Below are 14,319 nucleotides of genomic sequence, written 5' to 3'. Positions count from 1 at the left end.
GAACATCCGCATTTAAGTTAGAATTTTCTTCGGAACAACGACAGTTTCAGAAAACGTAAAACGCAGAAAAAAATCTAAATCTACAATGATCAGACTGCAATCAAAACTACATTGATTGTTTGGTAATAGTCTCTTATATGAAACATTACTGTCAGCGAAAACTCTCACACAAAGTAAGAAAACAAAAGACGGAAATACGGATTAGTAGAGGTTCTCCCCCAATGAGTCTCACTTTATAACAGCTTAGAGTAGCCTTGCCGAAACAAGGCCTCAAAAAATTAGTTTAAAACTCAGAGTTGTTCCTCTCCACGGAAATCTTTAGTAAAAGGCGAAAGATTTATACGATCTGAAGAGAAACCAGAGTATGACAAACGTTTTCGTTACTCACACCTGGGGTAAGAGAAACTCCTAGAACACTGATAGTGGCTAGTTAACACCAAGATCCAGTGCCTGATCAAAAATTTCTAGACTAGTCTGTAAATAAAGGGTCTAATTTTAGAAAATATAAGTAGAAGATAATTTAAAATTTTGCCATTTTAAACTTGTACTACGTGCAGTGCACTGTGGGTATGCAAAAAAGGCAAGCCTGCGTCCTTTCCGTTCGGGAAAGATATTAGTATTCACACAGTGCCCATGCGTCACCACTAGGCGGCGAAGCGGAGGATTTTGGCAGGCTGGCATCCACACGCCGGACTGATCAGAGACCCAGGTTTTATGTTTTGTACATTTGTACATCTGAGTTTGATTTCTGTTAAAGACTTTGCAGTTAAATTGGAAAAGAAAAAAATTGCAAGTAAGTAATCGGCACAAAATTCAGGACCGTGGTTTTCTCCCTTTGGTGGAGTGAGGGCATTCGGGAGTTTTAAAATTTGACAATTTCCTTTTTCTTAAAGTGAGTGGTGGGCGCACAGGTGTTTTGTCTGTTTTGCACCGTGCACGTCTGGGATGTACACTCTAGAATATTAAGCCGTTTGTGAAAAATTCGTAGCGGTGTCTTCTTTAAAATTGCAGCTTGCGGAATTCCCTGGCGGTCCAGTGGTTAGGACTCGGAGCTTTCACTTCCTGGGCGGGGTTCCATCCCTGGTGGGGGAGCTAAGATCCCTTAAGCTAAGCGGCAAAAAAAAAAAAAAAAAAAAAAATGGAGATTGCGCCCTCCGCTCGGTTTCAGGTTTCCTGCCTCCTCATCTGATGCTACTCATGGCGATGAAATCTTGTATTTCAGTTTCAGACCTCGAGTCTCACCCTGTGTTTTTAAAATGAGCTGTACTCTCCTCAGCGGTGCTCAGCTGCTCGGTCGCCCGGCCTACACAGACTCCTTCTTAACTATTGTAGTAACTGAACCATCTTGGGAAAGGAAACTGAAGCTCCTTTTGTTTTTTTCTGGCATCTTGTGTCAGTGTTCCACTTCCCAACTTTGACACCTTCTCTGAGCTGTCATGTTTGTTTGCATTTCTTTTTGCTGGTTCTTTTGCTAACAAGTCGATCACATTTGACATATATTTGATTTAAATTTGTCTAATACATTTTAAAAACAGCTTTTGGGGGGGATATAATCCACTTACCATAAAGTTCACCAATTTAATGTGTACAATTCAATGGTTTTTAGCATATTCACAGAATTGTGCGATCATCACAGTCTAGTGGAGTTTTTATAGTTTTTTTTTTAGGTTTTTTTTGGCCTTCCCCGTGGGGCATGTGGGATCTTAGTTCCCCCAACAGGGATGGAACCTGCCCCTCCTGCAGTGGAAGCTCAGAGTCTTAACCACTGGACCACCAGGGAAGTCCCCACAGTGTAGTTTTAGAACATCTTCATCAACCCAAAAAGAAACTGTACCCATTAGCAATTATTCCCCATCTTCCCCATCCCCCAGCCTCTACCAAACACTAACCTACTTTCTGTCTGCACCTACTCTGGACATTTCATATAAATGGAAGCATAAAACCTGTGGCTTTTTGTGACTGGCTTCTTTCACTTAGCATAATGTTTGTGAGATTCATTCACGCCTACATTTGTTTTGATACTCTTTTGCATTCTTGCTGTATTTCACAGAGTAATGGGGAGTTAAAGACCCATGGAGATGCAGAGGTCCAGCACTACAATGATAGCTATTTACCTCACAGGGCTTGGTCTGGGGCTAAGGCACTGAGGGGACAGGAAAGGAGCAACTCTCTGAAGAGTGTTTCCCTGCTCCTAGATTGTAGGGGACCTTTGGTCTCCTCCATTCTAGAAGGTCCTGGGCAGCTTTCACTGGTTATAGGACCACAAGGAAGGTTAACTTTTTTTTTTTTTTAAGTAAAGGAAAGAGCTACTTTTCACAGTGGATATTCAATTAATAAGACTCCTTTTATTTATTTATTAATTAAATTTTTATTTATTTTTGGCTGCGTTGGGTCTTTATTGCTGCACCCTGGCTTTCTCTAGTTGTGACGAGTTGGGGCTACTCTCTTGTGGTGCATGGGCTTCTCATTGCGGTGGCTTCTCTTGTTGCAGAGCACGGGCTCTAGGCACACACGCTTCAGTAGTCGTGGCACGCGGGCACAGTAGTTGTGGCTTGCGGGCTCTAGCGAACAGGCTCAGCACTTGTGGTGCATGGGCTTAGTTGCTCTGCGGCATGTGGGATCTTCGCGGACCAGGGCTCAAACCTGTGTCCCCTGCATTGGCAGGCAGATTCTTAACCACTGCGCCGCCAGGGAAGTCCCTAGCCTTGCCTGTTCTTGTGGATTGTTCTCTGGTTCCTATTTGTTGTGGCTGGATTCCAGAGGCCACAGCTACAAGTGGCAGGTCTGAGAGTTGGAACGACACCTAACCCTTTCAGATTCTGCAGTGGAGAAGCACGCTTCTGTGGAAGGTGAACTGAGCCTCTAGGTCTCAGCTCTTGTCCCTTGCTCATTTCTGCTGCAACGTCTATTTGCCACAAGGAGGTGCTGCTTCCCTTTTAGTGTTCAATTCCTGCCACAAGGCCCACCTCTTAAGGAAAGGGATTCCAACGTTTTCTCTCAGGCCTCACTGAAAGAATTTTGAAACTATGTTTCTCTTGCACATTTTAAAGATCATATGTACAGTTTTCGTAAGATAACTTACAACATGATATGTTTAAATAGATGCAAAAGATGAATATTGTACATTGTAAATATTGATACTCTAAATTGTTACATCACTTAATTTTTTTTTACATCATTATTGGAGCATAATTGCTTTACAATGTTGTATTAGTTTCTGCTGTATAACAAAGTGAATCAGCTATACATATACATATATCCCCATATCTCCTCCCTCTTGCGTCTCCCTCCCACCCACCCTATCCCACGCCTCTAGGTGGACACAAAGCACCGAGCTGATCTCCCTGTGCTATGCGGCTGCTTCCCACTAGCTATCTGTTTTACTTTTGGTAATGTATATATGTCAATGCTACTCTCTCACTTCGTCCCAGCTTAACCTTCTCCCTCCCTGTGTCCTCAAGTCCATTCTCTACATCTGTGTCTTTATTCCTGTTCTGCCCCTGTTACGTCACTTTAAATTGTAACCAGTGGAAGATAAATACCCAAGAAATTTGATACCTACCGTTTGTAATTATTTTTTAATAAATAAATTAATTAATTTATTGGCTGCGTTGGGTCTTCGTTGCTGCACACGGGCTTTCTCTAGTTACAGCGAGCGGGGGCTACTCTTCGTTGTGGTGCGCGGGCTTCTCATTGCGGTGGCTTCTCTTGTTTCGGAGCACAGGTGCTAAGCACTCGGGCTTCAGTAATTGTGGCTCGTGGGCTCTAGAGCGCAAGCTCAGTAGTTGTGGCACACGGGCTTAGTTGCTCCACGGCATGTGGGATCTTCCCAGACCAGGGCTTGAACCTATGTCCCCTGCATTGGCAGGCGGATTCTTAACCACTGCACCACCAGTGAAGTCCCTGTAATTTTTTTTTTTAAGTTTTTGCATAATTCCTTTTGATTCTTGAACTTTTTTTTCCGCTTCCATTTCCCCAAGAATTTAATACAATTACATTTTTATACCTGAAAGTATTTTATTGATCACCCAATCATATTCTTCTATGACAAAATAAGTACATTAATTGAATTTTAAAACGTTTTTCACATCCTTTAATCCTTTCAAATCCTTAAAAATTTTTTAAAATATTTATTATTTAGGCTGCTCTGGGTCTTAGTTGCAGCACGTGGGATCTTTGTTGTGGCATGTTTAGTTGCGGCATGTGGACTCTTAGCTGTGGCATGCAGACTCTTAATTGTGGCATGCATGCAGGATCCAGTTCCCCACCCAGTGATTGAACCCGGGCCCCCTGCTTCGGGAGTGTGGATTCTTACCCACTGGACCATCAGGGAAGTCCCTGAACTTAAAATTTTATGCACTAATGTTTTTCTTCTGGATTGACTTATTACAGTTATTAGTACATGCTTGATCAATACAACATAAATATATTACAACCTTTGATAATTATTAAACATAAAAGTGTCGGGACTTCCCTGGTGGTCCAGTGGGTAAGACTCTGCACTCCCAATGCAGGGGGCCCAGGTTCAATCCCTTGTCAGAGAACTAGATCCCGCATGTGTGCCACAACTAAAGATCCCGCACACTGCAACGAAGTTCCCACATGCTGCAACTAACACCCAGAGCAGCCAAAATGAATAAATATTTAAATAAATAAATAAAGTTTCCAAGAGATACTTTCCACCTCTTACATTGGCAGAGAACAACAACAACAACAAAAATTAAAAAAAAAAAGTCATTGTGTTGGAACAGCATTTCTTAATTAGATGGATGCGTAGTCTTGGGTTGGTAAAAGAGTTAGTTCGGGGTTTTAACATCTTACGGAAAACGCCGAATGAACTTTTTGGCCAACCCAATACTTATTGCTAGAGAAGACAGAGTTCAGTTTCAATGCTTCCCCCCACCCCCGTTTTTATAGCTGTAACCTGAGAAAGCTTTTCCCCATGAATCAGTAGGTGGAAGGGGTTTCAACAGTGTCACTCACTACTGTGACCAAATAGAACTTGGGTCTGCTCGCCCACGCCTCCAGTAATTCCCCTGACACTCGGTTCTGTTGAAGGAAAGTGCAGCATTCATTGCAGGGCACCAAGCAAGGAATCCAGGTAGTTAAGGCCTGATGGTTTTCAGGAAAATGCTTCTAAAGACAGGGTGCAGGAGAGGGTTGTGGTGTGAGTAATCAGCTGTGGACATTCTTCTGATTGGTTGGTGGTGAATTAATAGGGAATCAACATCATCAATCTTCAGGCAGTTCCAACACAGCTGGGGTCTATGTACTTGTGGTCAGCATACAGTTAACTTCTTTTTTCTGATGGGGATTTCAGTCTCTGCAAAACAGCTCAAAGAATATAGCTCAGAATATTATCTGTAGACCTTGACGGGGAACTAAAAGTCCTTGACTTTGTTTAATAGCTGAACAATTTTTTTGTTTTGCTTGACTGTTTTCCCTTGTTTCTGCATTTTCTCACTTCTCTGCTTAAGTTTATTATTTGGAACTTCCGGAAGGCCTAGGAGGCTAAAGTTTTTTTTACAAACAGCAAGCAGGCAGAGGACACTGTGTGTGTGTGGGGGGGTTCTGACTTGGGAAGACCCCATAGTGTCCTGCTTGGTTATACTACCATATAATGAATTTTCAGGTGACAACTGAAGGAAGTCTTCCCTACACTCTGTTGAACGAAAAGATTTGGAATTCTTTTATTTTTGTTTTATTTGTTTATTTTGGTTGCATGGGGTCGAAGTGGCAGCCTGCAGGCTCCTACACTGGAAAATGGATTTTTTACCACTAGACCACCAGAGAAGTCCCACTCAATGATTACTTATATTATCCAGACACAGAACATACAACATTTTAGAAAAACCTATTTGATTAAGTAAACTGTGTTATTAATATCAATTTCACCTGTTTCTTTTTTATCAAGCTTCTTTTTTAAAAAATGATAATTTTCCCTTTTACTTCGGTATTTATTTAGGCTGTACTGGGTTTTAGTTGCAGAATGTGGGCTTTTTAGTGAATCTTAATTCTGGCATGTATGCATACAGGATCCAGTTGGATTGAAACTCGGTATTTTGTACGGGGACCAGGAATTCTTACCCACTGGAACACCAGGAAAGCCCCAATCTAGCTTTTATTTGCATCTGCAAAATATGTAACTCTGTAACCACCCCCCCACCCCCAGAAATGAAAGAACAGAAAAAAACTACAAACACATAAAACTACACCTCGTGGAACACAAGTATCTAGAAAATTAATTTCACATCAACACACCCACACATAGAGCCACACAAAAACTTGCAAGTAGTTTTGCTCTTAAAAGCAAAAAAGTATTAATTCTTCTGTTTTTACCACAGTTAGGCAGCCTTACCAAAGCAAGGCCTCAAAAAATTATTGTTAAGACTCAGTTGTTTCTCTCCACGGAAATCTTTAGTAAAAGGCGAAAGATTTATTCGATATGAAGAGAAACCAGAGTATACCAAACAGCCTGCGCAACTCATTTTTCTAGTAACTACAACTCCTAGTTCACTGATGGTGGCTATTTATCCCCAGAGTTACTGCCGGAATAAATTTATTCAAGGAATTCTGAAAATAATATTTTCATACTTAGAAAAGTTGAGTAAGAAAGAAATTTTTATTAACTTGAAAACAATTAAACTATTTGCAGTGTATTATGGGTATGCAAATGAACCTGAATAATCTCCCTTTACACTCCGGAAATATCTTAGTACTGTATTCAACCACTGCTCTGGGGCCACCTTTAAGGGGCAAAGCGGTGGCTTGGCTGCCTGGGATCTTAACTCCATCCTTGCCTACTAAAGACGTTATGATTTTATCTATTTGTACACTGGGACTATGATATCTTTTAAATAACATAATTTTCTGATAGTTGGGGTGGGGGTGGGCCATGAGAATAGCAAAGTAATGGTTAATATGAAATCCAGGATACTGGTTACCTACAGTGTGGAGTGAGGGGTAAGATTGTGGAAAGGACCACAGAGGTTTCAAAGGTGTTGGCAATATCTTCTTTTGTAAACTGGGAGGGAGGCATCAAGTATTCATTTTATTACTTTAAAAATGTTATTTATATATCATATAACATTGTATATCATATTCATGAACATTATGAATCTTTCCCATCATTGAGGTCTACTTTTATGTCATTTCATACAGTTTTATAATTTTACCATAAAGATTATTTTGGTTAGATTTACTTCACTTTTTTTTCTTTTAAATTTTTTAACATCTTTATTGGAGTATAGTTGCTTTACAATGGTGTGTTAGTTTCTGCTTTATAACAAAGTGAATCAGCTATACATATACATATATCCCCATATCTCTTCCCTCTTGCATCTCCCTCTCACCCTCCCTATCCCACCCTTCTAGGTGGTCACAAAACACGGAGCTGATCTCACTGTGCTATGTGGCTGCTTCCCACTAGCTATCTATTTTACGTTTGGTAGTATATATAATTCCACGACACTCTCTCACTTCATCCCAGCTTACCCTTCCCTCCCTGTGTCCTCAAGTCCATTCTCTATGTCTGTGTCTTTATTCCTGTCCTGCCCCTAGGTTCTTCAGAACCCTTTTTTTTTTTTAGATTCCATATATATGTGACAATACGGTATTTGTTTTTTTCTTTCTGACCTACTTCACTCTGTATGAGACTCTAGGTCCATCCACCTCACTACAAATAACTCAATTTCATTTCTTTTTATGGCTGAGTAATATTCCATTGTATATATGTGCCACATCTTCTTTATCCATTCATCTGTCGATGGACACTTAGGTTGCTTCTATGTCCTGGCGATTGTAAATAGTGCTGCAATGAACATTGTGGTACATGACTCTTTTTGAATTATGGTTTTCTCAGGGTTTATGCCCAGTAGTGGGATTGCTGGGTTGTATGGTAGTTCTTTTTTTCCCCTAACTTTTTTTTTTTTTTTTTTTTTTGGTACACAGGCCTCTCACTGCTGTGGCCTCTCCCGTTGCAGAGCACAGGCTCAGTGGCCATGGCTCACGGGCCTAGCCGCTCCGCGGCACGCGGGATCTTCCCAGACCGGGGCACGAACCCGCATCCCCTGCATCGGCAGGTGGACTCTCAACCACTGCACCACCAGGGAAGCCCTTCCCTAACTTTTTATTTATAATTTATTTTCATTAATTAATTAATTAATTAATCAATTTTTTTGGTGAAGGATGACTTTTTTTTGAATTTTATTTTATTTTTTTATACAGCAGGTTCTTATTAGTCATCCATTTTATACACATCAGTGCATACATGTCAATCCCAGTCTCCCAATTCATCACACCACCACCACCACCACCCCCCGCCACTTTCCCCCTTTGGTGTCCATACATTTGTCCTCTACATCTCTGTCTCAATTTCTGCCCTGCAAACCAGTTCATCTGTACTATTTTTCTAGGTTCCACATATATGTGTTAATATACGATATTTGTTTTTCTCTTTCTGACTTACAACCACGTCTCTACAAATGACCCAATTTCATTCCTTTTTATGGCTGAGTAATATTCCACTGTGTATATGTACCACATCTTCTTTACCCAGTTGTCTGTTGATGGGCATTTAGATTGCTTCCATGACCTGGCTATTGTAAATAGTGCTGCAATGAACATTGGGGTGCATATGTCTTTTTGAATTATGGTTTTCTCTGGGAATATAACTAGTAGTGGGATTGCTGGGTTGTATGGTAGTTCTACTTTTAGTTTTTTAAGGAACCTCCATACTGTTCTCCATAGTGTCTGTATCAATTTACATTCCCACCAACAGTGCAAGAGGGTTCCCTTTTCTCCACACCCTCTCCAGCATTTGTTGTTTGTAGATTTTCTGATGATACCCATTCTAACTGGTGAGAGGTGATACCTCATTGTAGTTTTGATTTGCATTTCTCTAATAATTTGTGATGTTGAGCAGCTTTTCATGTGCTTCTTGGCCATCTGTATGTCTTCTTTGGAGAAATGTCTATTTAGGTCTTCTACCCATTATTGGATTGAGTTGTTTTTTTTTTAATATTGAGCTGCATGAGCTGTTTATATATTTTGGAGATCAATCCTTTGTCCGTTGATTCATTTGCAAATATTTTCTCCCATTCTGAGAGTTGTCTTTTCGTTTTCTTTATGGTTTCTTTTGCTGTGCAAAAGCTTTTAAGTTTCATTAAGTCCCATTTGTTTATTTTTGTTTTTATTTCCATTACTCTAGGAGGTGGATCAAAAAAGATCTTGCTGTGACTTATGTCAAAGAGTGTTCTTCCTGTGTTTTCCTCTAAGGGTTTTATAGTGTCTGATCTTACGTTTAGGTTTCTAATCCATTTTGAGTTTATTTTTGTGTATGGTGTTAGGGAGTGTTCTAATTTCATTCTTTTACATGTAGCTGTCCAGTTTTCCCAGCACCACTTATTGAGGAGATTGTCTTTCTCCATTGTATATCCTTGCCTTCTTTGTCATAGACTAGTTGACCATAGGTGCGTGGGTTATCCCTGGGTTTTCTATCTTGTTCCATTGATCAATATTTCTGTTTTTGTGCCAGTGCCGTATTGTCTTGATGACTGTAGCTTTGTAGTATAGTCTGAAGTCAGGGAGTCTGATTCCTCCAGCTCCGTTTTTTTCCCTCAAGACTACTTTCGTTATTTGGGGTCTTTTGTGTCTCCATACAAATATTAAGATTTTTTGTTCTAGTTCTGTAAAAAATGCCAATGGTAATTTGATAGGGATTGCATTGAATCTGTAGATTGCTTTGGGTAGTATAGTCATTTTCACAATATTGATTCTTCCAATCCAAGAACATGGTATATCTCTCCATCTGTTTGTATCATCTTTAATTTCTTTCATCAGTGTCTTATAGTTTTCTTCATACAGGTCTTTTGTCTCCTTAGGTAGGTTTATTCCTAGGTATTTCATTCTTTTTGTTGCAATGGTAAATGGGAGTGTTTCCTTAATTTCTCTTTCAGATTTTTCATCATTAGTATATAGGAATGCAAGAGATTTCTGTGCATTAATTTTGTATCCTGCAACTTTACCAAATTCATTGATTAGCTCTAGTAGTTTTCTGGTGGCATCTTTAGGATTCTCTAAGTATAGTATCATGTCATCTGCAAAAAGTGACAGTTTTACTTCTTCTTTTCCGATTTGGATTCCTTTTATTTCTTTTTCTTCTCTGATTGCCGTGGCTAGGACTTCCAATACTATGTTGAATAATAGTGGTGAGAGTGGACATCCTTGTCTTGTTCCTGATCTTAGAGGAAATGCTTTCAGTTTTTCACCATTGAGAATGATGTTTGCTGTGGGTTTGTCATATATGGCCTTTATTATGTTGAGGTAGGTTCCCTCTATGCCCGCTTTCTGGAGAGTTTTTATCATAAATCGGTGTTCAATTTTGTCAAGAGCTTTTTCTGCATCTACTGAGATGATTATATGGTTTTTATTCTTCAATTTGTTAGTATGGTGTATCACATTGATTGATTTGCGTATACTGAAGAATCCTTGCATCCCTGGGATAAATCCCACTTGATCATGGTGTATGATCCTTTTAATATGTTGTTGGATTCTGTTTGCTAGTATTTTCTTGAGGATTTTTGCATCTATATTCATCAGTGATATAGGTCTGTAATTTTCTTTTTTTGTAGTATCTTTGTCTGGTTTTGGTATCAGGGTGATGGTGGCCTCATAGAATGAGTTTGGGACTGTTCCTTCCTCTGCAGTTTTTTGGAAGAGTTTGAGAAGGATGGTGTTAGCTCTTCTCTAAATGTTTGATAGAATTCACCTGTGAAGCCATCTGGTCCTGGACTTTTGTTTGTTGGAAGATTTTTAATCACAGTTTCAATTTCATTACTTCTGATTGGTCTGTTCGTATTTTCTCTTTCTTCCTGGTTCAGTCTTGGAAAGTTATACCTTTCTAAGAATTTGACCATTTCTTCCAGGTTGTCCATTTTATTGGCGTAGATTTGCCTGTAGTAATCTCTTAGGATGCTTTGTATTTTTGTGGTGTCTGTTGTAACTTCTCCTTTTTCATTTCTAATTTTATTGATTTGAGTCCTTTCCCTCTTTTTCCTGATGAGTCTGGCTAATGGCTTATCAATTTTGTTTATCTTCTCAGAGAACCAGCTTTTAGTTTTATTGATCTTTGCTATTGTTTTCTTTGTTTCTATTTCATGTATTTCTGCTTTGGTCTTTATGATTTCTTTCCTTCTGCTAACTCTGGGTTTTGTTTGTTCTTCTTTTTCTAGTTCCTTTAGGTGTAAGGTTAGATTGTTTATTTGAGATTTTTCTTATTTCTTGAGGTAGGCTTGTACTGCTATAAACTTCCCTCCTAGAACTGCATTTGCTGCATCCCATAGGTTTTGGATCATCATGTTTTCATTGTCATTTGTTTCTAGGTATTTTTTTGATTTCCTCTTTGATTTCTTCAGTGATCTTTTGGTTATTTAGTAGCGTATTGTTTAGCCTCCATGTGTTTGTGTTTTTTACGTTTTTTCCCTGTAATTGATTTCTAATATCATAGCGTTGTGGTCAGAAAAGATGCTTGATATGATTTCAGTTTTCTTAAATTTACTGAGGTTTGATTTGTGACCCAAGATGTGATCTATCCTGGAGAACGTTCCGTGTGCACTTGAGATGAAAGTGTAATCTGCTGTGTTTGGAGGGAATGTCCTATAAATATCAATTAAGTCTATCTGATCTATTGTGTCATTTAAAGCTTGTGTTTCCTTGTTAATTTTCTGTTTGGATGATCTATCCATTGGCGTAAGTGAAGTGTTAAAGTCCCCCACTATTATTGTGTTACTGTCGATTTCCTCTTTTATAGCTGTTAGCAGTTGCCTTATGTATTGAGGTGCTCCTATGTTGGGTGCATATATATTTATAATTGTTATATCATCTTCTTGGGTTGAACACTTGATCATTATGTAATGTCCTTCTTTGCCTCTTGTAATAGTCTTTATTTTAAAATCTATTTTGTCTGATATGAGAATTGCTACTCCAGCTTTCTTTTGATTTGCATGGAATATCTTTTTCCATCCCCTCACTTTCAGTCTGTATGTGTCCTTAGGTCTGAAGTGGGTCTCTTGTAGACAGCATATATACGGGTCTTATTTTTGTATCCATTCAGCAAGCCTGTGTCTTTTGGTTGGAGCATTTAATCCATTCACGTTTAAGGTGATTATTGATGTGTATGTTCCTATTACCATTTTCTTAATTGCTACGGGTTTGTTTTTGTAGGTCCTTTTCTTCTCTTGTGTTTCCCACTTAGAGAAGTTCCTTTAGCATTTGTTGTAGAGCTGGTTTGGTGGTGCTGAATTCTCTTAGCTTTTGCTTGTCTGTAAAGTTTTTGATTTCTCTGTTGAATCTGAATGAGATCCTTGCCAGGTAGAGTAATCTTGGTTGTAGGTTCTTCCCTTTCATCACTTTAACTATATCATGCCACTCCCTTCTGGCTTGTAGAGTTTCTGCTGAGAAATCACCTGTTAACCTTATGGGAGTTCCCTTGTATGTTATTTTTCCCTTGTTGCTTTCAATAATTTTTCTTTGTCTTTAATTTTTGTTAATTTGATTACTATGTGTCTTGGCGTGTTTCTCCTTGGGTTTATCCTGCCTGGGACTCTCTGTGCTTCCTGGACTTGGGTGACTATTTCCTTTCCCATATTATGGAAGTTTTTGACTATAATGTCTTCAAATATTTTCTCGGGTCCTTTCTCTCTCTCTTCTCCTTCTGGGACCACTATAATGTGAATGTTGTTGCGTTTAATGTTGCCCCAGAGGTGTCTTAGGCTGTCTTCATTTCTTTTTATTCTTTTTTCTTTATTCTGTTTCATGGCAGTGAATTCCACCATACTGTCTTCCAGGTCACTTATCCATTCTTCTGCCTCAGTTATTCTGCTATTGATTCCTTCTAGTGTATTTTTCATTTCAGTTATTGTATTGTTCATCTCTGTTTGTTTGTTCTTTAATTCTTCTATGTGTTTGTTCTTTAATTATTCTAGGTCTTTGTTAAACATTTCTTGCATCTTCTCGATCTTTACCTCCATTTTTTTTCCGAGGTCCTGGATCATCTTCACTATCATTATTCTGAATTCTTTTTCTGGAAGGTTGCCTATCTCCACTTCATTTAGTTGTTTTTCTGGGGTTTTATCTTGTTCCTTCATCTGGTACAAAGTCCTCTGCCTTTTCATTTTGTCTATCTTTCTGGGGATGTGGTTTTCCTTCCACAGGCTGCAAAATTGTAGTTCTTCTTGCTTCTGCTGTCTGCCCTCTCCCTTCATGAAATTCTTAATAATTTTTGAGCAAAGGTCCTGCATCTTCATTTTGTACTGGGCCTCAAAATGTATCTGATAAAAATTGTTTTGATTAAACTAATAGCATTCTGTTCCTAGTATATTGCATTTTTTTTCTTCTTGCAGTGTAGGTGGCTATTGAGATAATCATATGTTTTCCCTTTTAATATATGAATGTGGGAAATTACATTAATAGATTTTCCATCATAAATTATCTCTGCATTTATATCCTAAACTCAACTTAACAATAATGGATTTTTAAGTAGACTTAATTTTTTTTTTTTTTTTTTTTTGCGGTACACGGGCCCCTCACTGTTGTGGCCCCTCCCGTCGCGGAGCACAGGCTCCTGACGCGCAGGCTCAGCGGCCACTGCTCACGGGCCCAGCTGCTCCGCGGCATGTGGGATCCTCCTGGACTGGGGCACGAACCCATGTCCCCTGCATCAGCAGGCGGACTGTCAACCACTGCGCCACCAGGGAAGCCCAGTAAACTTAATTTTTTAAGAAAAGTTTCGAACTTATTTTAAAAATTTAAAGAAAAATTATGAAGATAATGTGGAGTTTCTGTATACCCCACACCCAGTTACCCCAATCATTAACATGTTATTGTTAATATGGTACATTTGTTATAATTAATGAATCAATAGTCTGTAGTTTATTCAGATTTTCTTGGTTTTTATCTAATGGCCTTTTTCTGTTGAAGGATCCTACCCAGGATACTACACTGTATTTCGTTGTCTCCTTACATTCCTCTGGGCTGTGAGTTTCTTAGACTTTCCTTGTTTTGATGACTTTGACAGTTTTGATATTTTGATATTTTACAGAATCCTCCTCTGTTGGAATTTGTCCGATGTTTTTCTCATGATTAGACTGGGGTAATGTGTTTTTGAGAGGAAGACCACATAGGTGTATTGTCATTTTCATCATCTCATTTCAAAGGTACATACATCAACATGACTTATCACTGTTGATATGATGACATTAATCACCTCCAGAGAGGGGAGAGCGGATGGAGGTTGAATAAGTCACCAGTGGCCAATGATTT

General features: G+C 39.0%; 2 non-coding genes across 2 annotated transcripts; both read right to left on the bottom strand.

Moving 5' to 3' along the window:
* Window positions 1-250: 250 nt before the first annotated feature.
* LOC114905389 lies at window positions 251-366 on the bottom strand. Its single transcript, XR_003796219.1, has one exon. It is a non-coding gene; the product is annotated as a U5 spliceosomal RNA (small nuclear RNA).
* Window positions 367-6,350: 5,984 nt separating this feature from the next.
* LOC114905401 lies at window positions 6,351-6,465 on the bottom strand. The gene has a single exon (XR_003796228.1). It is a non-coding gene; the product is annotated as a U5 spliceosomal RNA (small nuclear RNA).
* Between the last annotated feature and the right edge of the window lie 7,854 nt (window positions 6,466-14,319).

This window comes from Monodon monoceros, unplaced genomic scaffold (genome assembly GCF_005190385.1).
Source record: "Monodon monoceros isolate NGI ecotype Baffin Bay Population unplaced genomic scaffold, NGI_Narwhal_1 Super_Scaffold_21, whole genome shotgun sequence".
NCBI classification, from domain to species: domain Eukaryota; kingdom Metazoa; phylum Chordata; class Mammalia; order Artiodactyla; family Monodontidae; genus Monodon; species Monodon monoceros.
The sequence above is the reverse complement of the archived record's forward strand: the minus strand, read 5'-3'. Positions and strand labels throughout refer to the sequence as shown.